Source organism: Hakea prostrata, unplaced genomic scaffold (genome assembly GCF_041222555.1).
Source record: "Hakea prostrata isolate BN-2017 unplaced genomic scaffold, UWA_Hpros_2 contig_16, whole genome shotgun sequence".
Taxonomy (NCBI): domain Eukaryota; kingdom Viridiplantae; phylum Streptophyta; class Magnoliopsida; order Proteales; family Proteaceae; genus Hakea; species Hakea prostrata.
The window spans coordinates 695614-721213 of NW_028291135.1; the positions used below are offsets into that span (position 1 = coordinate 695614).

At 42.0% G+C, this 25600-nt stretch overlaps 1 pseudogene across 1 annotated transcript in view; it reads right to left on the bottom strand.

Annotated features, from left to right (window-relative positions):
• The window catches only part of LOC148999309 (disease resistance protein RPS6-like), a 35819-nt pseudogene extending 11746 nt beyond the window's left edge, over positions 1-24073 (bottom strand). The window contains exon 1 of the transcript XR_016170976.1: positions 23483-24073. The product of XR_016170976.1 is annotated as a disease resistance protein RPS6-like (transcript). The remainder of the gene's footprint in view (positions 1-23482) is intronic.
• Positions 24074-25600: the final 1527 nt, after the last annotated feature.

Sequence of the window (25600 nt, forward strand, 5' to 3'; positions counted from 1 at the left end):
GAACTTAGCATCAAACCTTCTCTTGCTCTTTTTGTACATTTTATGCTTTGTCTCAATCCAACCCTCTGGGTTGGGTTTTTTTATCCAAGCGTAACAAGACTGAGCTTGTATGGTCGGGCAGTATCCTAACCAAAGGTACATGTCCTTCCAATCATAAAGGGTGGTGTGAATGGTACTTTTTCTGCCGAGCACCCCAAAAAGATTTGAACTTCCCGATCGGTTGGAATCAGCTTGATTCATATACCGACACTAATTGCGTTCTTTCGTTGAACGACGCCGAACAAGCCGCTGCCAAAAAGATCAAGTAAATTCCGTGGTTCCAAGAGATTCACGGTTTGGAGATGGAATACACAGCTGTCCTTTAGTACTGGGGGCTGGCTAAGTGTGAGCTTTCTGATCTTTATGTTTTTCCCGATCATTATATCACTTCCTCGAGGTCTCTAACTCGATCTTTTTTGCAGTGCCTCCAAGAGTCAACCCAGAGGGCATCTGAGCCAATGCGATCAAGGGAGTTGAGGCCGCAGAGAAAAGATCTCCTCAAACAGTAACAGAGGCTTAGAGGGCTACTGGTGAGAAAACTCTCCCCCAACCCGAAGCTGCCCACTCAGAGCTTAAGAATAGCAAGACCCGTGGGTGAAGGCTCGGGGAAAGGAAAGAAGCCTACCGAGGAGGATGAGGTCATCCCCCCTCTTGTCCGAACCAACAGGAGGCATGACCCGATCGACGCCACTGTCCCGAAGAAGCAAAAGAAGACTCAGGGATCGGAGGAGGTCTTTGTTCCCCAATGGACTTTGAGCGCGTCCAATCGAGTTACGATGGATCCTGAGAAAGCCTCCCAGTGGAGTTCGCTTTGTCTGATGCCAGTTGTCCTTCAAGCCTTTGAGTCCCTCAGTGACGATGCATTTGTTCGTACTTCTACCAGGTAAATGTCTTCTCTGGTTTGCTAACTTCTTGGTTACCGTATCCTTCAGAGTTTTTTGACAATTCCATCTTATTAGGATTGTTGTGGAGAACTTTTATCAACAAATAGAGGCCTTGAACTGAGTGGGCCGCAGTTTCTCACGACTTCAATATTATGAGGAGCAGATGAGGTTGGCGGACTCAAATTTTGCCCGATTGAAGAAAGAAATGGCCGCGCTCGAAGAGGAAAATGCCTCGGTCGGACGTCTTAAGAAAGATCTTAATCTGGCCAATAGCCGCATTGGAGCCTTAACTCATGAGTCAAAGAAGTTTGAAGGGATTGCTGCTGATCTTCACAAGAGGGTCGAAGCTCGACCAAAGAAAAAGAAGATCCTTCAGACGATGATCATTCCCTCCAAGCCCGAACATCTCTCCCAGGATCTTCTTAAGGCTTGTGTTCGAAAATACTTGAACAGCGTCCCCTTTAGCAAACTGATGATCCCCTACAACACTCAGGCCTATCGGGAGGGACATAATGATGTGTGGGAGGCCATTCTTTCGGATACTCCTTCGTTTGACACTACTTCTTTCAAGAAGGTTTGTCACTTTGAAGTTTTTGATAAGCTGAAGATACCTCTTCCCCAGTGGGCCCAAGAAGATGATGATCCCTATTCGTCTGATCCTGATCTTGAGGCCTACCTTAGTGACTCTCCACCCCTTCTTGAGATTGAGGTAGTCGGCGAGAATCAGAACCCTTGGGAGTAGAGCTCAGCTGCAGATCCTTCAGCCACTCCGATTCATCAACCAGCACCAGAATGAAAAATCTCCTCTTTTCTTTCTTTCTTTCTTTCTCTTTTTTTTTTTTTTTCATCGGATATAGCTCGCACCCCCTTCAGGAGCCTTGTTGAATCTTGACAAATAGCCACGTTCGAGATAAGCTTTGGCCTCGTCGTTCGAAAGTCTCATTCGGTGTAGAACCGATGCTCCGTTCAAGGGTCTCATTTGGTTTCCCGAGGCCCTATTTCGGGAAACTTGAAGTTTCCTTACTATTACGATCAATTCCTGTCCTTTTTCATTTACGAATGCTGCATTCGACATGATCCTTCTGGAGAAAACCAAACGTTTTTCTCGTAATTATTTCTGGGTTTACCTTCCCAAGAAATTATTTCTGTTCCATCGCATTTATTGCAAATGGGCGACGGTTCGTTTCTCGAGCTGCGCTCCTTCGTAACTAGTGTTTATCTTGCCACGTGGAAGCTTGCGATGGCTCTGTTATTTCGAATTCAAAAGGTCATTAGTTTGTAGCCATTGATCTGGGATCCGGTGATCGGTACTCGAACCGCCACTCTTTTTGGCCCTTGATTTGCTTGAGTCACGTCTCTTCGTATCACCTCAATGAGCTATTTAAACCCCTTCGACGTGCTTCAACACCTTACTTGCATCCTTTACGAATGTTGCAACACTAGAACCCTGCAAATTTCTTCTTCCTAATGCTCATAACCCTTGTTTCTCTTGTTCGAGGATTCGTCGTTTGAAGATTTGCAGCAAGGCTTTGAACGAGTAAGTTCTTCCTTCACTCATCCTTTTCTTTCTGGTTTTCTATTCTTTTCTCCCTGATGAACTCTGAAGTAAAACACTTTGGATCATTGCTTCATTTTCATCTTTTTGGCGCTGGAATCTTTGTTTTTGACGTCAAAAAGTATTTCTGATCATATTTGGGAGAGAAGACCAATCACTTTGGTCTGGGTTTCCTTCTTGTTTTCCCTGGATACTTATAGGGTTTTAGGCCCTGCATTCTGACAAGTGCGCTTGTTCCTTCTTTGCAGTGCCTCCAAGGTTTAATCCGAATGTTGTTCGGGCAAAGGCTACCAAGAAGACTTCCTCAGCAGAGAAAAATGTTGTCAAGTCTGGAAAGGTAGACGCTGCTCCTTCCGAAGTTCAGATTTCGAAGGCACCAGCCGTCGTCTCGTTAGCATCTTCCTCAAAGAGAATGGTCATTCGGCCTGAGGAGGAAAGTGTGGCTCCCTCTCCTGTCGTCCTGATCCCGGAAGTCACAGTTGTTGCCTCATTGGCATCTTCCTCCAAGGTTCCCTTGGGCATGGAGGCCCCTACCCCGATGGTGGAGGATTGGGTTGTTTTTGAGGAAGCCGAGGGCATTGCTTCTAAGAAAAAATGTCCTCATTCTGATGATGACATATATAGGTCTGACTTTGTGACAGGCAACTTTGACAAGGCATTGGAGTGGTACACCTTCGCCTAGATGCCCACCGAGAGCAGAGCCTTCAACATTGTTCCCGATGAGGCCTTCATGAACTCATTAGTAATGTGAGTATTGTTTTCCCCCTTGCTTTCTTTTTGGAGTATCTTCATTCTTTCAGTAACTCTCATAATGTCACAGGAGTACCACTGATAATTTCCACAAACAAGTGGAGTCAGCTTTCCTGATTGGGAAACTGCAGTCCGATCTTTTAAAGCTTCGTGAGGAAGTCAAAGCCAAAGACGCTGAGATCGAACGCCTTTGGGACAGGCTCTGGGAAGTAGCCCGAGTGAAGAACACGGAGATCGGGCAGCTTTCCTCTTCTCTAGATGTTGCTAACGTGAGCATTCGCAAACTAGAGCGAGAAGTAGAAAGTCTCTCGGGAGCACTGAAGGAATCCGAGACTAAGGCTATTGAACCTAAAAGGCAGGTAGCTCCTTCTTTACCCGAAAACACTCCCGTCGAGGTCCGGAGGGCTTGCATCTTCAAATACTTGCATAGTAAGCCTTTTGATGATCTATTGGATATCTATCATTTGCAGGCTTACCGGGAAGGGCAGAATGAAGTCTGGAAGTCGATCCTGAAGAGGGATCCAAGCTTTGACACGGCTCCTCACTAGCTGCACTGCCATCCCGAAGTATTTGGAGAATTGTGACTCCCCCTTCCCGATTGGGCCAAAGACATGGAAGATTTGCCGACTGAGGACCCGGATATATTGCTATATCTTAATGATTCTCCCCCTTTGACCCCTTTCAAGGACTTGGCCTACAGAGAGGCTATCCCGAACGTCAACCAGGCTGCAGATCAAGCTTAGTATCGGTTGAAAAGGGCAAAGAGGGTGAAGCCTAAAGCTCGGCATTCCTCTCGTTCTTCATTCTTCTTGCTTTTACTTGGGGGAAGCTTATGTAACTCTTCGCAATCTTCCCCGGAAAAGCTCGATGAAGGGTATGGGGTTGCAGAGTCTTCCTCAAGCTTTTGTAGGTGGGAGCTTTCGGAACTCTTCACAATCATCCCCAGAAAAGCTAGATGGAATTGCGGAATTTCTCCCGATTCTCCTTTGACAAATGGAGGCTACTTTGGTTTTTCTTCCCAACTCTGTTTCAACACAACAAGAGCTGCTTCAATTTTTCTTCTTGACTCTGTGTTGACAACAGGAAGCTGTTTCGGTTTTTCTTCCCGACTCTCCTTCGACAAATGGAAGCTTACGGAACTCTTCGCAATCACTGATGATGATACTTAGAATTAATTGTTTTTCGACCGAATGAAGATTTGACCTTGACAACTGTTATCTCATATGTATTCTTTCTGAGGAGAACTTTTTTATGTTGTAAAGGTCGGCCCCTTCTGGTCGTTAAAGAAATAAAGAATTGACTTTATCCGTATATTTTGTCGAGCACTGGAGATGTCGCTCGGGTCTCTCACCAAAGTCTTCTTTTGAGCAACTCCTTAGAATCTTTCTTCTTATTTAGTCGAAGCTTTTGCTTTGGAAGGTCTTAGTCGGTCAGAACCAAAGCCTTTACTTAGAGATTTCTAAGAATTCCACTAAGCTTTCGAAGGTCCCACTCGGGTTTTAAGCCAATGCCTTTATTTAGAGAATCTTGAAAATTCTACTAAGCTTTCGAATGTCCCACTCGGGTTTTAAACCGATGCCTTTACTTAGAGAATCCTAAAAATTCTACTAAGTGTCCAAAGGTCCCACTCGGGTTTTAAACCGATGCATTTACTTAGGGATTCTTGAGAATTCCACTAAGCGTTTGAAGGTCCCACTCGGGTTTTAAACTGATGCCTCTTGAAAGTCTCACTCGGGTTTTAAACCGATGCCTTTACTTAGGGATTCCTTAGAATTCCACTAAACGTTCGGAGGTCCCATTCGGGTTTTACACCGATGCCCCTTGAAGGTCTCACTTTGGTTTTAAACCGATGCCTTTACTTAGGCATTCCTGAGAATTCCACTAAGCGTTTGAAGGTCCCACTCGGGTTTTAAACCGATGCCTCTTGAAGGTCTCACTCGGGTTTTAAACCGAAGCCTTTTGATTCATCATCATCGTTCAAGTACAGATATGTAGTAGCCCCCAATCAAAAGATTTGTTGTTTGAAACTTGAAATTGCATTGAATGAGCAAAAGACTACATCAGAAATGAAAATGGTAAATCTTTAAGGATAGTACTTCTTCAAGTGCCTTGCATTCCACGATCGGTCAAGTTCTTTCCCGGTGGCCATATTCTTTAGCTTGTATGCTCCCAAACCGAGCGGCTTGACTATCATGTACGATCCTTCCCAAGAGGGATCCAGCTTCTTTTGATTACGAGGATCTGAAGCCAACGTGTTCCTTAGAACTAAGTCTCCCGATCGATATTGGCGACGTCGAACTCGAGAGTTATAATGTGATGCTATTCTTCGCTGGTACTGCTGAGTTCGGGCAATTGCTTTTGTTCGAACTTCATCCAGCAAGTCGAGACTGTCTAGTAGACCTTGTTCATTTGCTTTTTCCTCGGACTCTCTTTCTCATAGTGTTCCCGCCATTACTTCCACCGATGCCAGTGCTTTAGATCCATACGCCAGTTTGAATGGAGTTTCTCTGGTTGGGGTTCGAACCGTGGTTCGGTACACCCAAAGAACATTTTGTAGTTCTTCGACCCACAAAGCTTTGTCCGACTCGAGTCTCTTCTTTATTCCTTCTAACAACGTTCGGTTCATGACTTCCACCTAACTGTTGCTCTGTGGATATGCCACTGATGACATTCGGTGCTCTATCTGATAGGTGCTGCAGAATTGATCGAATTGGGGATCGTCAAATTGTGTTCCGTGATCGGTAACAATGACCTTTGTCATCCCGAATCTATAGATTATAGATTCCAAAATGAACTTCTCCACCTTTTTCTCAGTGATTGTTGCCAGAGCGCTTGCCTCTACCCACTTCGTAAAATAATCAATCGCCACCATAAGATATTCCCGTCCGCCAGATGCCTTGGTGAATTTTCCCATAATATCGATTCCCCACATTGCAAACGGGATAGGATCGAGAATTGACGTCAGGGTTTCGGCTAGCTTTTTTGATACCGTTGCATGAATTTGACAATTGTTGCAAGCACGAACATACTTCATTGCAGCTTCTTGCAACATTGGCCAATATAGCCCGAGCCTCAGGATTTTGTGAGCTGGGGCCCGACCGCCCATGTGCACCCCACAAATTCCTTCATGAACCTAGGCCAAAGCGGTTCTTAATCCTTCAGGGCCCAAGCATCTCAGGAGTGGACCAGCATAACTTCTTCGGTACAACCTTCCATTCTGCATAGTAAATCTCGATGCTCATACCCAAATCCTCCAGGCCTCCTTCGCGTCTTCCGGTAATTTGTCATCCCGAAGATACTCTACGATTGGGTCCATCCAGCAGCGCTTAGCTTCAATATAAGATATTTCCTTTTCTTGATTGCTCGGAAGGGCTAGCTCCTCTATATAAACCAAAGGGTTGAGCCTCTTTTCCTTGGCGTTAGCCAATCTTGAGAGTTCGTCCGCCATTGTATTCTCCTTCCTTGGGATCTGACACACCTTCAGATCTTTGAATTCTTTTTGTAATGCCCACACAATTTCTTAATACTTCTGTAATCGGGGCTCCTTAATGTTGTACTCTCCTTGCACCTGATTAACTATCAACTGCAAATCACTGTATATAGTGACGTGAGCTATCACTAGAGCTTTTGCCAAGTGGAGTCCGGCTATCAAGGCTTCATATTCGGCATCATTGTTGCTCTCTTCAAATGCAAATCTTAATGCATACCGAATGATAAAACCTGCTGGACTCTTAAGTACAATATCTGCTCCAGCTCCATGTTTATTGCTTGAACCGTCAACATATACCTCCCACATGGTTGGAATACTCGGTTCGGTTTCTTCTTCCATTGGAGTCGTGGTTTCCAAGACAAAATCTGCTAATGCCTGAGCCTTGATTGTTGTACAAGATTTGAAATTCACTTGAAATTCACCAAGCTCAACCGACCATGCCACCATCCTTCCTGACAAATCAGGCTTATGAAGAACTTTTTTCAAAGGAAAATTTGTTAATACCTCTATCGGGTGTGCCTAGAAGTATGGTCGTAGTTTCCTAGCCGCAATCATCAGAGCCAAAGCCTGCTTCTTAATTTGGGAATACCACGTCTCTGCATCATGGAGCACATGGCTAACATAATAGATAGGCCATTGCTTCCTTTCCTTCTCCTGAACGAGAACTGCGCTTACAGCCGAGGGTGAAGTGGCTAGATAGACCTACAAAGTCTCTCCTTTCAATAGAGGTGGCTTACCAAGAGTTTCTTTCAAACTCTTGAATGCCTTTTGGCATTCGTCCGTCCATCAGGCTTCCTTGCTTCTCCTTAAATCCTTCAAGGCTTTGAAGAAAGGGAGGCACTTTTCTCATTACTGCGAGCGCAGCTACTCTTCATATCAAGCATTGCATGTCTCGAACAGTTTTTGGAGGTTCCATGTGAATCAAAGCTTGTATTTTGGCTGGATTAGCCTCTATACCTCTTTGAGATACCATGAAACCCAAGAACTTCCCCGAAGATATGCCGAACATGGATTTCTCCGGGTTCAGCTTCATTTGGTATTTTCGTACACCGAAAATACCTCTGCGAGATCTGCAATGTGCCCCGATCGTGCGATGCCCTTGACCAACATATCGTCTACATAAGCTTCCATTTTCTTCCCGATCAAGTCTTTGAAAATTTTGTTCACTGCTCTCTGATAGGTTGCTCCAACGTTCTTTAAGCCGAACAGCATAACCTTGTAATAGAAACTTTTACGATCGGTCATGAAGGCAATAAACTTCTCATCCTCCTGATTCATAAGAATCTGGTTGTATCCCGAATATGCATCCATGAAACTCAGAGTCTCATATCCTGTTGTAGTGTCAATCAATAGATTTATCCGAGGCAATGGAAAACAGTCTTTTGGGCAAGATTTGTTGAGGTTTGTGTAGTCAGTACACATCCTCCACTTTCCATTGGCCTTCTTGACCATTACCACATTAGCCAACCAGGTCAGGCATTCAATAGGTTCAATGAATCCCGAATTCTTCAACTTCTCAACCTCGCTTTTGACAGCCTCATGCTTTTCGATTGAAAAGTTTCTTCTTCTTTGGATCACTGGCTTGGCTTGCGGATCTATCCAAAGCTTGTGTTCTACTACTTGCCGATCTATTCCAGGCATGTCTTCAGCAGACCATGCGAATACATCTCTGTTTTCCCAAAGGAAAATCTTCAATTCTCACTTGAACTTCTCCAGCTACTCGGATCCAATATGAGTCGTTTTCTTTTCATCCTTGGGATCCAGCTGGATTTGTTCCAATTTCTCTACTGGCTTAGGTCTTTGCATCTCTTCCTCATCCCGATCGTCACGTATCTCAATCGGTAATGTCGTGGCCTTCTTCGGGCCCTCCTTGTCCTTCAAATAAGCTACGTAACACTGTCGGGAGATTCTCTGATCAGAAGACATGTGGCCAATTCCCTTATCAGTGGGGAACTTGATCTTCATGTGCTTCATTGAGACCACCGCTCCTAACTTTGTCAAGGATGGTCTGCCAAGTATAACATTATACGCTGGAAGCTCTCGAACCACCAGGAAATTCACCCGAATGGTAGTTTCCTTGGGAAAATTCCTGACCGAAAGATCCAAGTTGAACCGATCCTTCGCCACCACTGACGATCCAGCAAATCCATACAAATGTGTGGATGATGGCTCTATCAAGTCCTCTTCGATCTTCAGTTTCTGATAAGCTTCGTAAGACAAAAGATCTGCGGAAGAGACGGTATCAACCAACACTCTGTGCACTTCCCGACGTCCGATCTCCACCTTGATGACTAGGGCATCATCATGAGGTGTGCAAATACCTGCTCATCTAGGTTCTCAATCTCCATAGTAACTTTGTTAAATCTTTTCAGGTACTCCCGAATTGATTCATTCTTCCCTTGCTTGATACTAAACAGAGTTTCCTCCATCTTTTTGATCTGGATTCCACTCTGGAAATCACCAATGAATTTTCGCTCCAATTCCTCAAAATTGGCAATTTTTCCCGAAGGAAGATTTGAAAACCACTTCGCGCCGCACCCAGTCAAAGATGAACCGAACACCCTGCAAAGGATTTCGTATGAATTACCAACCACAACCATAGTTTGTTGATAATAGCTGATATGGGCGACAGGATCTCCCGAACCATCGAATGAAGAGAAATTTGGGAGCCGGAAATTGTGAGGAAACACAAATCCAGCAATTGTCTCAACGAAAGGGGTCTTCCTAATGACCGAATAGATGTCATCGGCCATCTTCCCTCGGGAGAGAAATCCCAAATGATGTGTCCAAAATCTGCTCAGCCCTTAGATCACATAAGAATGACCTGCAAAAAAATCGTCAGATGTGGCCCAACCATGGGGGTCGGGAGTCCACCTCTGATGGCTAAGTCAGTTAATGAACTGATCACAAAGGCTCTGACTAGTTGCAGAGCTAAAGTAAGAATACGATAACTGGGAATACGATTCAGATACCTTCTTCGTTCGTTGGTTTGTTATATCTTATATAGAGTTTACCTTTGAATCCCATTCATTGAACTCGTACGTGCTTTCTTCTGGTGACCGTCAAATCAAGACGGTTAGACCCATTAGTGGGGTTATGGATAACTTGCCTTGATTGCACGATCCTGATGCTACAGTCGTGGCAGTTATCCGAGTTGGCACGATCATCCACTTTTGTGAGTGCAAATAACCGTTTCTTTGACGAGTTATTCATCCCAAGAATCTTGGACTTGTGCTTGTTTGCTGATCGTGTTAGGTTTCTTCCTGAACACGCCATCTTCGAACCCGGTTCGGTCGAACCTAAATCGGTCGATTAGTCCCCGACTGAGGTTAAGGGTTGATGCTACGGTCGTGGCAGTTATCCGAGTTGGCACAATCGTCCACTTCTGTGAGTGCAAATAATCGTTTCTTTGATGAGTTATTCATCCCGAGAATCTTGGACTTGTGCTTGTTTGCTGATCGTGTTAGGTTTCTTCCTGAACACGCCATCTTCGAACCCGGTTCGGTCGAACCTAAATCGGTCGGTTAGTCCCCGACTGAGGTTAAGGGTTGGACCAAGGACAGACCCGGTTCAACGATATTTTTCTCGTATCACATTATCTCTGGATATCTGTGTTCCGAGCGTTCGATTTCAGTGGATGAATAGTCCTTCACTTTGTGTCCCATTGCTCATGTCCAGTACTTTTCATCATTGGTAAGTTCTTTTCTCCTTTCCTTTATGTTTCTGCAAGATGTCCCATAGCCATGACAGTAGGACCTTTGATGAATCTGGAAGTCAAGGTCCTTGTGGGGAGAAATCATCATATTAATGAAGGGGATGACCTAGAAAGTCAAGGTCCTTGGGGGAGAAATCATCACATTGATGAAGGGGATGACCTAGAAGACATCATGTCAATTAGTTGGAGGTCCCTATGTGCCTTAGATAGATAGTGACAATCATGTTACGGCTTCAGTTAGAGTCACCACAGGCCAAAGTGTCATAGATAATGAAGATGAACCTAGATGATGAAGATGAATCTGAGGTATGGCCAATGACCAAACTCTCTTCAATGCCCATACCTCCAAACCAGAGTAGTATGATTTCAAACTCATTTAAGAGTACTGGATGGCCTCAAGGATCAACATTACTTTGCTACCGATGTTGTGTTTAGGTTACCTAGACCAATGAGGCCCGGACAGGGAAGTAGTCATGTACAACCATGGCCTCATTGAAGGGGTGTAAACCCCATTACTTCTTGTACACACTGCCTAACATCAACTTCTAGACATAGTGGGTGGAGCATTTGACTTAGTCGCTGGAGGCATCGAACACCATTCCCTTGTTAGTCCACTATGACTTGGAGACCCTGGAACGGGTCCAAACTGCTAGGGAGCAAGGAGAGTTCAACTTGAACTTGTTAGAAGTGGACATCATTCTTTGACAAAACAACCTTCTCACCGGAGGTAACCTTCCTTCAGACAAAAACTTATGTGTGTTGATTGCCGATCACTGAAATTATGTATTTACGTTTAATATTTTGTAGTGGAAGGAGGTCGAACATGTAGGGCTCAAGCTACAATCAACATGGTCAAAGGAGAAAGGAAGAGAAAATTTACCGTCTCGAGAAGGACCAAAAGGAAGGAAATGGCCTCCTCTTGTAAGGTTAAAGAAGTTTCCTGTCCAGCCCAGATGCTAAGGGTGGAGAAGGGGGTGAACTGCCAAAGGCCTATGTGCTTGAAGCCCCTACAACAGTTGATCAAGGACAAGAAGAAAATTAGGTTCAAGAGGCGAAGGTGATGACTGTCAACGCTGATAGCCTCCCCTTGAATGAAGTGTTTAGACATATAGAAATGGAGAGTTCTTCCTGTGCACAAACTGCTGTTGTTGCTGAAGAGTTTGTCTTAGGAGGTCTACTTACCTTCCATAGGGCACGTTCATGGAACTTTAGCCCAAGGCTATTCAAGGAGTGGGTCTTCCAGTGGAGCTAGAGACTTAGCCCCCAAGATAATGCCCTCGAGAGCCTTGCTACTGCCCACCTCTGGGGCTAGGATTGTCGAATCCTTGATGATTGGGAAAGGACCAATGAGTTGTCTAACCAAGAATTCTTAGCTTTAGCTTATGAGTAACTACTTCTTCACACTATGATCCTGTTTCATTTGAGGTTAATTTTCTATATTTTTGTTCGGTGAGATTTGCTGGCATGTTAGCTCAACTTGGCCACCAAAGCCTTAACCCCAAATTCTCACCTCATTTGACATGCCAAGGAGTACGCGTGGTCTTTGGAGGCTAAGGACAAGTACGTTACTTGCCTTCAAGCTAACCTCAATGGATTATTTAGTGAAATCGACAAGACCAAGGAAAGAAGCATCAGTTTAGATTGTGAGAAACACAATGCTGATGACTGAGACGGATGATGTTGTCATCGTTCGTCTGAAAGGGCGGTTAGGAGTTGGTGAAGGCACATGCAAAGTTGGAGTTGGTGAAAGTCGACCTAAACAAGATGAAGGCCGAACAAGATGAGGCACTAAACCAAGCCTCATTGGATGTCGTGACCTTCTTCAAGAAATTTAAGCCATTAAAACTACAACATTGTTAAGGTGGTTGGCAAGGCAGTTGTTGATGGCCAAAAATTTCAACTGGGACCCCTTTCTCAACACTGAGGAGATTGAGGAGTTCGATCCAATGTATAAGATCAGCTTGTCCCGGTACCTCTAGCCTAGTGTGATCTTTAGGACTTTAATAATGAGGTCAATGATCTTCTAAGTTCTACCAATGAGTTCAGTAGAGAGATGAAACAGATTATGGAGGGTCACGCATAGAAGAAACGAGAGCAGGGGCCTAGGGAGCAGCAAGGAGACACTTATCTTTTCCTAAGTATTAGTGATCAAGATTTAACCTAAAGATGTATGGAACTTTTTCTCTTTTATTATGAATATATGTTATCAGGCTTTGGCCCTAGAATGTATGATTTACTCTTTTTTTCTCAAGGATAGCCGCCTATCTCCTTTTCACTCGAAAGGCCGGCATTCCTCCCTGAGACATGGGAGTTTGATATCTCAGTCATCTTCTGCCCTTTATAGGCATCCAGCGAGGATTCGAGGAAAAGGGAAAAAGGGGAAAGCTACTGATCTTTTTGTTAGGCTCTTCCCACAGACGGTGCCAAATGTTGGTGTAAAACATATATTCTTAGCTCATTCAGCTTGATTTTGTCCCAGCTCGCCCTTGATCCAATTTGTGACCCTGAGACAAAACCAAACATGAGAGTGGACCACCTCTGAGGACGGGTAGCCACCTCCGAAGATTAAGTCAATCCAGATAATGGAAGCTGAAATTTCTCCCCATGAATGGATCTCCCTGAGGAGTGAAGAGAAGAAATTTTGTTCCATGCTATGAGGAGATTAAAATTCTCTTACTTGTTCATGTGTTCTCTGGGAATAGATAGTTTGTTTGCACCTTTCATGGTAGAAGGTGGTTCACAGCCTTTAGATGGGAATCTCTCTTAGTGGAAGGTGAAGATGTCAAGCTTGAGAGACAAGCGTGATGACATGGCTATCTTGTTGTCAAGTAGTCTTGTCAATGAATAAGCTGTGAAATCCCACCTAATCCTAACCTTGCTGCTGTGTCGAATGCATACCTACCATATATATTGTTTGATTTATTCTCTGTCGTATGAGTTGCCTAGTTTCATTTGGTAGAAGTTTACCTCGAAGCTGATCTTTTCCCCCCTTCTATTTCTTCTTGTGCCTTCTATTTTTCTTTTGATGAGAGGGTGATCTTAAGTCATTCCCATGATTGATTCTTCTATTCCTGTTGTTGTAAAGTGGATCTCCATACACTCTATAACCTTGTAAATTCTCCACATGATGATTTCGAAGAGAAATCAAGTGTGATCTTCATGATTTGTTACTCCTTCTAATTGTTTCAAGACTTCAAGCTTTTCATCTCCTATTCTTCAATCAAAGATTAGTAATCTCCCTTATGTTGTATTGATCTACTCTTACTATGTTTTATTCTTTGTGATTGAGACTATGAAGAAGATGTTGCATCCTTGCAACCATCTCTTCTACTATCTCCTTTCATTCTTAAGGTTTTATGATCTTCATATTGATCTTCGCCATGATCCTTGTGAAATCTTCATGAAGCCATGATCATATTTTCGATTTGATTTCAAAGCATGTTAGATTTATTCCTTGTTTTCTTACAAAAGACTTACTGTTATTTGTTTTTCGTTTATTTTTGGGAGAAGAAAGTCAAGGTAAAAGCGATGTATCTCCATCTCTTTCAAAAGCCTAGTACTCTCCCAATTTCAAGGACGAAATTATTTTAAGGGGGGGGGAATGTGAAATCCAGCCCAAACCTAGCTAGGACACCCTATTTGTTTTGGGTGAAGAAAGACTTGTTTGATGTTAGACCCTGAAGTTGGACCTTGATTTCAGTGTTATTACCTTGAAAACCTTAGGGAGTCATGTCCGATCTTTCCCTTAGTGTAGATCCATATCCCGAAATGATGGAAGTTGTCCTTGTGGGCCCTCTTTATGGAAGACATGGTGTTTGACCCGAAACCCATGGATATGGTTGATGGTGCTCCATACTTGGATGCATTGTCAGTGATTGTTTTGAATCTGCTGCCTGAAGAAGATGAGCTTAGTTGGTGGACCTAATGAACTCTCGTGCACAATCTGAAGGTATTTCCCAAAACTAGACTTCTTGATTGACTTGTAGGAGAAAACTCCACTCAATTTGACCCCGTATAGCCCTTCGAATCCTTGTCCGAAGTTGCTATTCTTGTCCGTGACCGTGGCCATCCAACTAGCTGATCTGACCGGCCGACCAACCAGCCAGTCGACCAGCAGTTGTTAACTTCGAAAATAACAAAAATCTTGACTATTTTGACCCTACCTTTTTGGAACTCGTGAATGAAGGTCTACACTAATCATTGGCACTCCAGAGAATGAGGAGTGACATTCCCTAGGCCATCTCTTGGTGTTTGTGAAGATTATTGGCTCTAATCATTGGCATTTCATCTCAGTCACTTCTTCAAGGTATGGATTCTCTTCTTCTTCTTCTTCTAATCTACTCAATCTCATATTAATTACTACTCTTGGGACCATGGCTGAAGTGCTGCAACCTTGCAAACACTTGGCCATGAGCTTCCCCTTTCATTTCCATCAATCTCACTTCATTCTTGCTATGATATCCTTCATTTATGATTGCTTACATTGCAATTCCATGATTCCTTTCATTTCAATCTATTCTTTGATTCAAAACTGATGTGTAGATGTATGGTAGGTCCGATTTACTATGGAGTCATGATTCTAAATCAGTTCTTATCATACCCTTAATTGATTCCCCATCATTTCTTGCAATTGCAATCAATTCCAATTCAATACTTGATGTTTAGCATATAGAACATAGGGTTTCAATTTGGGTATTCGCAACTGGACCATTGGATCGTGATAATATTTAGTGTGTAGTGTCCTCATATTGCCATAATCATGCTCTCCAAGTTTCGGATCGATCGGAGCACCGAAAGATTAGTTTCGGGCCAAATTTCCATTTCAGCCCGTTACTGTTTACTCTGGTCGACTGCCTGGTCGACTGACCAGTAGACCAGCTAGTCGACCAAGATATGACAGCAACTCTGTCCTTGGCCGATTTGTTTCGTTTGACCTCCGATTCGATTGTTTTCTTCTCTAATGTTGCTTATGTGTTGTCTAGGGTACAAAGACTGACTTTTGGGCTATTCTTGGTATTATTTCCGACTCGATTAAGGTAAGGATGGTTATCGCCATAAATATATAGGCTATGTGCTTATGTCTTGACGCTTATAATTTAATGAACATAGCCTCTTAATTGCTTTTGAATATCATAGGACTACTATACATGTTTTAGAACAGTAGTATTGTGATTTCATATACTCTTGTTATAATGAATTATTATTCTTGCTACTTGTATATATGATGGATCATTTCAATGTTATGATTTAACTTCTATTATGACGATGTATCAAATGTATGCAATATGAGGGACTTGAGTATGTGATTGCTTAGGTATAACTTGGGATTTGGGGAGTGTCCTATTGATGCTTCTGTCCTTGGGCATCGGAGGGAATAGTATGGGATGTTCTCCGAAGATGCCTATCGACACTTTCCCGGGTTATTGGATGACATACATAGGATTGTCTAGTTGTTTGGCTAGGATGTCCCTGTCGTATCAAACCCGAATTGGAAGGGCATTGAGACCGAAGGACCCGTGGTAGGGTATGGTTTGATGGATGCTCAAGACCGGTAACCAACCCGTGAGAGGACATAAACCATACTACGGATACCCAAAAGGGGTCATTTATTGGTAGGGTTGCAAATAGCTAGACTTGGGCTCACGGGCGCTCAAAACCGGTAACCAACCCGTGAGAGGACATGAGAGCTTCCTATTTACTATTTGTGGATGACCAATAGGGTTGATAAGTCTGTAATCCGGGATTACGCTGACTCTAGTGTGAAGGATACCGGAAAGGATCGTCCGGGGCGAGGAATGGACGTATCTGGATCTGAGTTGATATGACTGATTAGATGACTTGCATTGGGCTAGGCTTTACCCTGACATGCGCCAATACTTATACCAAATGGTGATGTGAGAGAGTGGTGACCGAATCCCCTACCATGGTTTGAGAGGACTTTACCCAACTACCACGGCAGACCCAAGATACGGAATGGGTTGAGGGGGAGTGACTGACGACCCAAAGAAGTATGGTGCTATGACTTAAAGCATGTCTACCTTAGAGACCAGCATTCATAGAGTTAGAACCATACTTGCATCATGTGTTTCATATCATACTGCATCATGTTATGGCTTGTATCATATGGCTTATGTTTTATGGAATGACTGCCTTGCTGAGTTCTTTTGAACTCACTCCTTTTTGCAACATATTTTGTTAGACTTTTCTACAGGTACTACTACTGTTGACTGTGATTGTCAACTCTCTGAAGACCAAGTTGGTGACTCGTACCACACTGGTTGCGGTGAACAAACTGATAAAGACTAGCAGTCCGAGACTGATATTTATCAGGAGCAGATTCGGCTTGGCTTAGTTTCTTATGATTTTGTTATTTAGGAAACATTGTATAAGCTAGAAGAAACTGTAATTTAGTTGCTTACCTTTTCTTTCCCTTTTTTTGAGAACCGGTTGTAACCTTTACTTTTATTCGATCTACCTTCCGTTGTTGTTGTAGAGTGGGTTTCCGCCTCCTTTCACATTTCAATTATTTATTTTATTGGTATCTTTTCCGCACTCTGATGTTCCTTGTGATTCTTCTGATATTCTTTCCTTAACTTTTATTATTAAATTACTTGAAAACTATGAATTGTTCTTGCTTTTGATTAAGTTATTATGCTAAGTTGTTATGATCGTTCCTAAACTTGATCTTTTGGGCTGTGGATCACTCCACCGAGTATTCCAGATAGTATCCCCTGGGTGGATGTGACATAAGCGGCCAGTGTCATCTTTGACACGACAGCAGCCCACGGTTGCCAGGACAAAGGAATAGTAGGCTCTTGGCTCAAGGGAGGCTCTAAATTGATCAAATGCTTCCATATCCGCAGTAGGATATCATAGATTTTCCGTCCGCATTAAATGCTGGAAGGGACATTGTGGGACCTTCTACCTTCGTTGGGAAGTCCTCTAGGATTAGAAATTCCTCATTCCCTTTCGCCAAGCTTCTCAGGGTCATCACTTTCTCAAGAAGTGCGTTTTCCCGAAAAGCCTTTATTGATCCATCCGGTTCGGTTGTGGTCCTCAAACTCTGGTCCATACGTCGATCTCCTGGTTCAAAGCTTTTGGTTGATAACATTAGCCCCTTAGGCTTTATGATGATTTCTTTGTCATAAAGAATGTTTGGCTTAGACTTCGACGTTCCTGGAGTTGAGGCGTATTAGGAAGCTGAAATAGCTTCTTCGAAAGCAATAAAACATCTCTTTTGCGATTTCCAAAATATGGATAAACTTGCATCTTTAATGTAGGCATCATCAGCTGACAGTTGTGCCGGTGAATCACGTCATCCTCAATAAAGTGCACGTTGTTCAGTATGCTTATTTCATCACCACGTGTATCGTTAGCAGTAACTTCCCTAGGGAGTTGGAATGTTAATGCGGGAAGATTCTCCATTCGAAAGAAACCTGAACGTCGCTTTTGGCTCCAAAAGCCTTTATAAATTGAACCTTTATCACTTCTTCTTCTTCTTACTATTCCTCCAGTAAGCTCCAAATCGCAGAAGTTTCAAAGTCTTCTTCCGCCTTGTAAGTTGCTTCAATCCGTAGAAAGAAAAATGGGTAGAAAAACTGTAAGGAGAACTAACCCCTTTACCAAGACCTCATCAAATCCTCAAGAGGAAGTGGGGAAGGAAGAAAATCCCCTACTTAGAGTTGGCAGTCTTCCTCCACCTTCTCCTTCCCCCGAAGTTGTCTCTGGTTCATCGGTTCGCCACTCAGACAAAGCGAGGCCTCTGATCGTGCCATTGAAGACGGTAAGGCATCTGAGGCACTGTCTCGACCTCTTTCTTCAGTTAGGCATAAAACTAGATCAGGACCCTCTGACTACCCCAGCTTCTTTCATCTTCATCATGTCACGTTGATGAAAACAACTTTTAGGATTTTCGAAGAGTTTCCTGTAAGGTTGCCCGGTCCCAACGAGAGAGCAAACTTGCTAAGGGAGGGAGAGATCCCTCTCTATTTTGACTCCATGTTGGGCTGTTTACGCCTTCCGTTATGTCCTTTCATCAAGCAGACCCTAGAGTACTATGGCCTCAATTCAAGGATGTTAGCCCCAAACGGTTGGAGGTACCTCATAGGTTTCATGGGGAGTTGCCATCACCTCAACATAGGTTGCAACTTGACTATGTTTCAATGTGTTTCCTCTGTCAGAGCCTTATGGAGAGTGGGAAGGTACAGCTTTAGCAAGCGGGGTACCTCTTCTCTCAAGTTCACAATCCTGGAAGCTGCTTCGCTTCACAAAAGCTATAAGAGGTGGAAAGATAGGTACATTGCCTATAAGATCCCTCCTGAGTGTGCTTCTTCCTCCTGGCCTCTCCTCTCAAAGAGTGATATCAAGAAATTAAATTGCAAATCACTCTTGAGTAAAAGGGAGAAGTGTTGTTACAATCTTCTTGTTAAAGGAAAGGGGGACCCAGTTCACGGCCGGTAAATGGACTTCGAAGCTTCTCTGTTGCTTTGGGGGGGTAATGGTTGGTGAGCCCCCTAGTCCTTATCAAGTCTGGTGTAGATCCGATTCTTTTTGTTTCTTTTCTGAGCACTAAAAAGTCTTGCCTTTTGCAGTTCCTGACATGCCCTTGAATAGGGATGATCTTCTTCAATACCACATAATGGGGGGAACCGTAGCTAGACTAGAGCAAGAAAAGCCCAAGGAAATAAAGATTGGAACTTCCACTCCCCCTGCTGGGCTTCCCAGTCCTATAGCCAAGGTCCCCCTAGACTTTGAATTGATGACCATGGAAGAAATTATTCAAGAAGTAAAGGGGGAGGCCGACAAGTCAGTAGTGAGGAAAGATGAGTCACAAGTCAATGTATCTAGTGGAGGCAGCCCTCGAGAGGTTATTCCAAGGGGAGAGGAAGCAGTGGAGGAAAGCCGTAAATAGCTTGCATCTCCTCCCCTGACCAGAGGAAAGGAAAAATGATGAACGCTAGCCAAATCGAAAAAGGCTCTAGGGATGTCGCTATGGCAACTCTTGGGAATCCTCTTCCTGGAATCTCCATTAGCGAAAGATCCTCTCGAAGTATCATTTCCAAAACCAGCAAGTCTAGCCCACAACCAAGGACCTTAGTGTCTTGTTTTTCAGAAGTTTGTGAAGACATTCAATCTATTGGAGTTTCTTTTCCAACAACAGCAATTCCAGAGGGAACATCAGCACTAGCAGCACCAATAGCAACAGCACTGCCAACAGCAGTACCACTAACAGCAGCACCACTAATAGTGATAGCTCTACCAGCAATAATAGCAACAGCAGCAACGTCACCACCAGTATCAACAGCACCAGCGGCACCGCCTTCCAAGTCGAAGGCCTCAATTACCCAGAAGTCTGAGATTCTTGTGAGGTTTCCAAAGCCTTTTTCTTTTGCAAAGGCGAGGGCATCAGGAGAGACAGCCAAAACAAAGAAGTGGATCACTAAGTGTGTGAATCATTCGTGCGTGAGTTTTCCAAAATTAGAGGTGGCTCCCATCTCTCTCTCTCCCTCTCTCCTAGAAACGCAGGAAAGAAGTTCCTTGCTTTAGATCTCTTGACCATCCTTTCCACACAGCATTTGGGTTGTGGAATTTGTTCCCTTTCCTAGTGATTGTGGAATCACACCGGTGGAGCTTTGGTGGAGGAACGAGGACATGGATCCAGATTACTTCCGCTGCAGATATTCTATATTTAGGAAAGCGAATCCAGGTAAGGATCTTTCCCCATCAATTATGGAATTGAAAATTATATGGAATATAACCTACACATTTATTCCTCTGGTCATCAGCATCACATAATTGAAATGACTAATATGCTCCATTGGAGTATAGGTCGTCGATTTCCTTGTAAGCTAACATATGCATCCACGCATTAATATCTCACACCCGTAGGCTAATCTCTACATCATTTTGGATGTTACAATTGCTAGTTGCTTTCTCAATGCCAGTCACGTCTGCTCCCCAGAGTGGTCGTCTATGTCGACCCAGTGATCACTGACTTGGTTAGGGAGCATTCTACCAGTTCGCTTGGGGAGATCTTTCATCACTCTCATTCATATTATTGGTCTTTGGAAGATTTTGCTGGGACTCTCTTCTGCTACTAGTCGATGCTTGCAACTAGTCCCTTCTTTCGATCCTATGGGATCTAGAGCACAATCAGTCCTTTCGCACTCACAACTTAGGGATTCTACATCGTAACCAATGATAAACCAAGGAGGAGGAACCCCCTAGTTTCCCACTAAGTCTATAGATGGTAAATAAGCTAATAGTGTTATTCCAGTCCATCTTGCCACACCCACAAAATGCAAGTTCGCCTACAACATCTCATTAGTTTCAAGGATCAAGCACCACAAGTTCGACAATTGCACAATCACCTATGGAGGACTTTATTGTTGTTTCTAAGTGGCCTCCTCAAGAATCTGATTTGTCTCAAGGGGTGCAATTTCCAAGTCCTTAGTCAGATGGTTCTCTTAGGAGTGTTGCTTTCATTTGGAGTTAGAGAGAGAAAGAGGAGGCAGTTACAAATCTTTTCTTGACTTCCTTTACTTCACAGGGAGAGCACACTATGCACCGTCTTACCCCTTAGATGTGAAGTTGCTTGTGTGCTTAGTAGCACTTATCACGGATTTTCACTTTGATTCCCAAAGATGGCACCAAATGTTGCTACTGAATCTAATCTTTGTGCTAAACCAGTTGAACCTTAATTAGCCTGGAATGAGCTTGCCAAGATAAAAGCACAATCAAAGCGGGTTGATCATGCTGACCGGTGGGCAGCCTCTAATGCTTGGATTTGATTAGACAAAGAAGCAACGCCACCCCTAATTGGGGCTTTAGAGTCTGGACAATAAGAAGAGTAGGCCACATGTACAGGAAATCAAAAGACTAGAGTACAAATTTTTTAGCATCAAATGGGGGGTTGGTGTAATTCTACTCAACCTAACAAGGGGACGTGCAATTAATTTATCCTATTTAGTTATCCATTACTCAAGTAATCTGCAATGTAGGACTGAATTTGGTGGATGCAGGTCTGACATGGAGGCATCAAACAGGATTGGGCACTTATGCATATTCGAACTTGATGGGAAGATTTGTCAAACAAGAGGTGTTGGTTGCGTGCTTTTGGATCAATTAGTCAAACTATCCAATGACGCACTTAATATGATGTGAGGGGCCATCTCCATTGTGTTGTTCAGTCATGACTCATCTGGAGATGGGAGCAATCATCAGCTTTTAGTTACAGAGTCCTGTCATAGGGCCAATCCTCTTCAGCTTGCATTGTCCGACGATCAATTAAACTCCAATTTGAACCATTCATAACCCATTCTCTAGATGTTCATTCGTCATCGGTACCTCAAGCCATCAATTTAGCAACTGGACTGGCCAGTCCAATTTGGCATAATAGGTCCAGCCCATGTTATTGGCTACAACCACTAGGATCTGATTCTATTGTTCAAGAAGCTCAAATAGCTTCTGATCATATGCATATTGCTTTTGTTCTTCTTAGGTTTCACGCCATTGTTAGAAATTTCAAGTTTCAAGATGAAACTAAAGAAATGCGAACAATCTCACCGGGAGGGCGAAGACGATACAAAGTTATGCAAGGAGGACAACTGAAAGCTATCTCTTTAACCTCTTTGATTTGCTCTATCTTCTAAAGGTTGTGACAAACCATATGTCTTCTTTGAAACCTTGCTTCAATGATGCCCCTAGTTCAAAGGAAGGGAACAAAAGATGGAAGGAAGGGACATGGTGGAGAGGGGGATTTTAAAATGAAACATGAAATTAGTTCGTTCCCCGCAAAATTTTGCTCATAATTGATAATATTCTCTATCGGTTTTGGGAATGTTTTTCTATTCTTTTAATTAAAAACAAGTTTCAAAATGGTTGCCAAAGAACCCCCCTCCCTATAATAAATAAATTAAAAAAAAAAATAAAAAAAAAATAAAAAAAAAAAAAAAAAAGAAGAAGAAAGAAAGAAAGGAAGAAGAAGAAGAAGAGAGAATTTGTCAGAAAAAGAAGCAATACAAATGATACCCAAAGCCAACGCAGAGCTGTTCTAGTGGTTGAAACCGACACCTCTTAGTGAAGAGGTCATGGGTTCGACTCTTGTTAAGGCATATTAATATCCCCATCCCCAACTTAATAAAGTCCATTTGTACAAAAAAAAATGATACCCAAATGAGTCAAATCACAAAGGCGAACCTAATGAAACTTTGCTTTTAACTTCATTAATTAAGCCTAGGTGAAGAACAATCATCCAAGCCATAGCAATACTTAGATATACAAAAATGCCTTGATGCAAAGTTAAAGGTTCACTGTAGTAATCATAGGTCAAGTCTAAGAAAACACATGGTCAAGTTTTAAAAAACACCTTTATGTGGAATGAGAGGTAACACTGCATAAGTTACATACGCACGCTATTCCTAAGGACTCGCACTTGGCATGGGACTTGTTATAACTTGTAAACCTCAATCTATTTTATCCCTTACCAAAAAAAAAAAAAAAAAAAAAAAAAAAAAAACCTTTATACTTGAATTCAAAATATAAAATTTTGAGATTGAACCCATCGTCCATGAAAACCGAGACCCATAACAAAAGTAAGAGAACAATTCAACACAAAAAGAACTTAAATGTCTTCTGATATGCACATAACCTATTAAAAATATTAATTACAGCAACAAATTTTCTAGAGACTTACTAAATTGAAAAATCGAAAACAAATCCGTGCAAAATTGAAATTAAACTCTCTCTTTTTTTTCTATTTATTTTCTTATAACTGTACATCTAGTCAATTTTAACTTAAATGAAAAATCTAAAAATAGAAATATGTTAATGCTGCTGGGTTAAGAGCATAAAATAAGATATAAAGTAAAATTGCATTGTTGTAACTAATAATTCATCTTTATCAAAAATAAAAGGCGCTTTTTTACTTATTTTCTTACTAGTATATCCAACTTGATTACTTAACTTATGGTGAGAAAATGAGAAGCAACTACAAACTAAACCTTTAACACTAAGGAATCAATAAAATGGAAGTGTCGTGTTGGACTTACATGTGCTCCTTCAAATGCCATCCATCTAGTTCTCCAATCTCTTTTAGAGCTTTTTTCCATCGCTGCACGGTTGGCTTTTTGTAACTCTTTTGGTGTTTCTCAAAGATTTTTGCATTTATTTCTACTAAACGCTTCTGGTAATTGTTGAGGCGCATTTTGTATTCCCTAGAGGCTTTTGCATCGAATTTTTTCTTGTTTCGTACATCTCTTGGTTCAATTTTGTAGAAAATGGGAAAGACCATCTGATTCTTTGTTTTCTTGCACTCTAGTATCTTGACCAGTTCATTGAGACACCATTTGCTAGAAGTATAACGCTTCGAGAAGATGGGAATAGAGATTTTTGACTCTTCGATTGCAGCGATTAGCTCCTGACCAATCTCATATCCTTTGCGGAGTTCATTTTCATCTCTGAAAGTTTGAACTCCAGCTCCAATCAAAGTATGGTAAAGATAATCAGCGAAATTAGTACGAACATCTTCACCATGAAAACTCAAGAACACATCATAACGCCAACTTTCAGACGATGAAGAAGCAGAGGCGGAGGAGGTCGCCATTCGATCGATCCTTTCAAATGTGAACGCTGGGTATTCAGAATTGTGATGATCTGTTTCAACCAAAATAACATTCCAATACTTTTGAAGGGAGGACCCAATAGAGCAAACGACAAAATCACACAGCTGTTTTAAATTTTTAATACTTTTGAAGGGACCCAATAGAAATTGCATTGCAACTTTCAAATAGAGAAGATTTAAACAATAAAAGGGAGAACCTAAGTAAAACCACGGGACATCCCTCAAAATCTAGAAAACCTCACAAAACCCCCTTCTGCAAAAGTTTTTGCTTGAATCGTGAAAATCAAATTATTCCTTTTTGATATGACCACATTACAGGGTCGTGCTTGTGTGGTTCGTACGCAGGTGCTGGAGGTGCATACAAGAATAAAAACACTATTATAATTTATACCCATTTTGTTAGGGCCTGTTTGGTTACATGAATCTAGAGATTTCAAATCTCTGGATTCATGAATCTGAGAATTATACCCGTTTGGTTATAAAAATCTCTAGATTCATGAAATCTACAGATTCACGTTTTTAGTGTAAAAAGGTAAATCTGTAGATTTATGGGTAAGGGGTGAAATCCAGAGATTTCAAAAAAGCTATACAATTGTACATTCACAAAAATCATGTCGATCAAATAAATTTTTAGGATGAATTCACAGATTTCATTCTGCAACCAAACACTTAATTTTATAAATTATAACTCCATAGATTTGAAGTCTATAGATTTGAAATCTCTAGATATTTGAAATCTCCAGACTCATGTAACCAAACAGGCCCTTAGATTGTATCACTTTATATCGACCCAAGTTATTATTATCCCTTACCCCCAAAAAAAAGTTATTATTATCCCTTCTTATGTTGGCTAATGTAATTGATAGTATCCAGTGTACCTAAGTTTACCATTAGAGGGGTGTTCAATAGGTAACAATCGGCGCCTTTTAATGAAGAGGTCACAAATTCGACACTTCCTCTAGTATATGTAATAGTCCCCATTCTTAATATAAAATTTACAAGTATTGATTCATTAGTGTTTGCATTGGTTTTGGTACCATTTAGGATTTCTAAGTATTGAATTGGAGTGAGGATGTGGTCTCACCAACTTTTTAATTGTCCAGTAAAACCTGCTACAAGAAATAATAATAATAATAATAATAATAATAATAATAATAATAATATTATTATTATTATATACCAAAAACTAAAAAGAACCAAATTTATTATTGTCAAAATCTTATCACTGCTACTACAAGATAACCATCAAACGAATTGAAGGGTTGACTCAATCAATGGTTAGGGTCATCGTCGCCATGGTGATGGGTTAGGGTTGCACAGGTGAGAGAGATCGACTATAGAGTTTAAGGGATGAGGTTGTAGCATGGTTTCTAGCATGGGAGGACCTTAATTTAGACTAATTCTGCTATTTTTTCTAGTTTTTACATTAATTCCTTTAATTTTTTCAGTTTTTTCTCTTTGAGCCCCCCCTCAATATTGAAAACAACTTTTAAAGATAAAATAATGGGTATAAATGACATTTCTAATTAAAAACTAACTCCTCAAT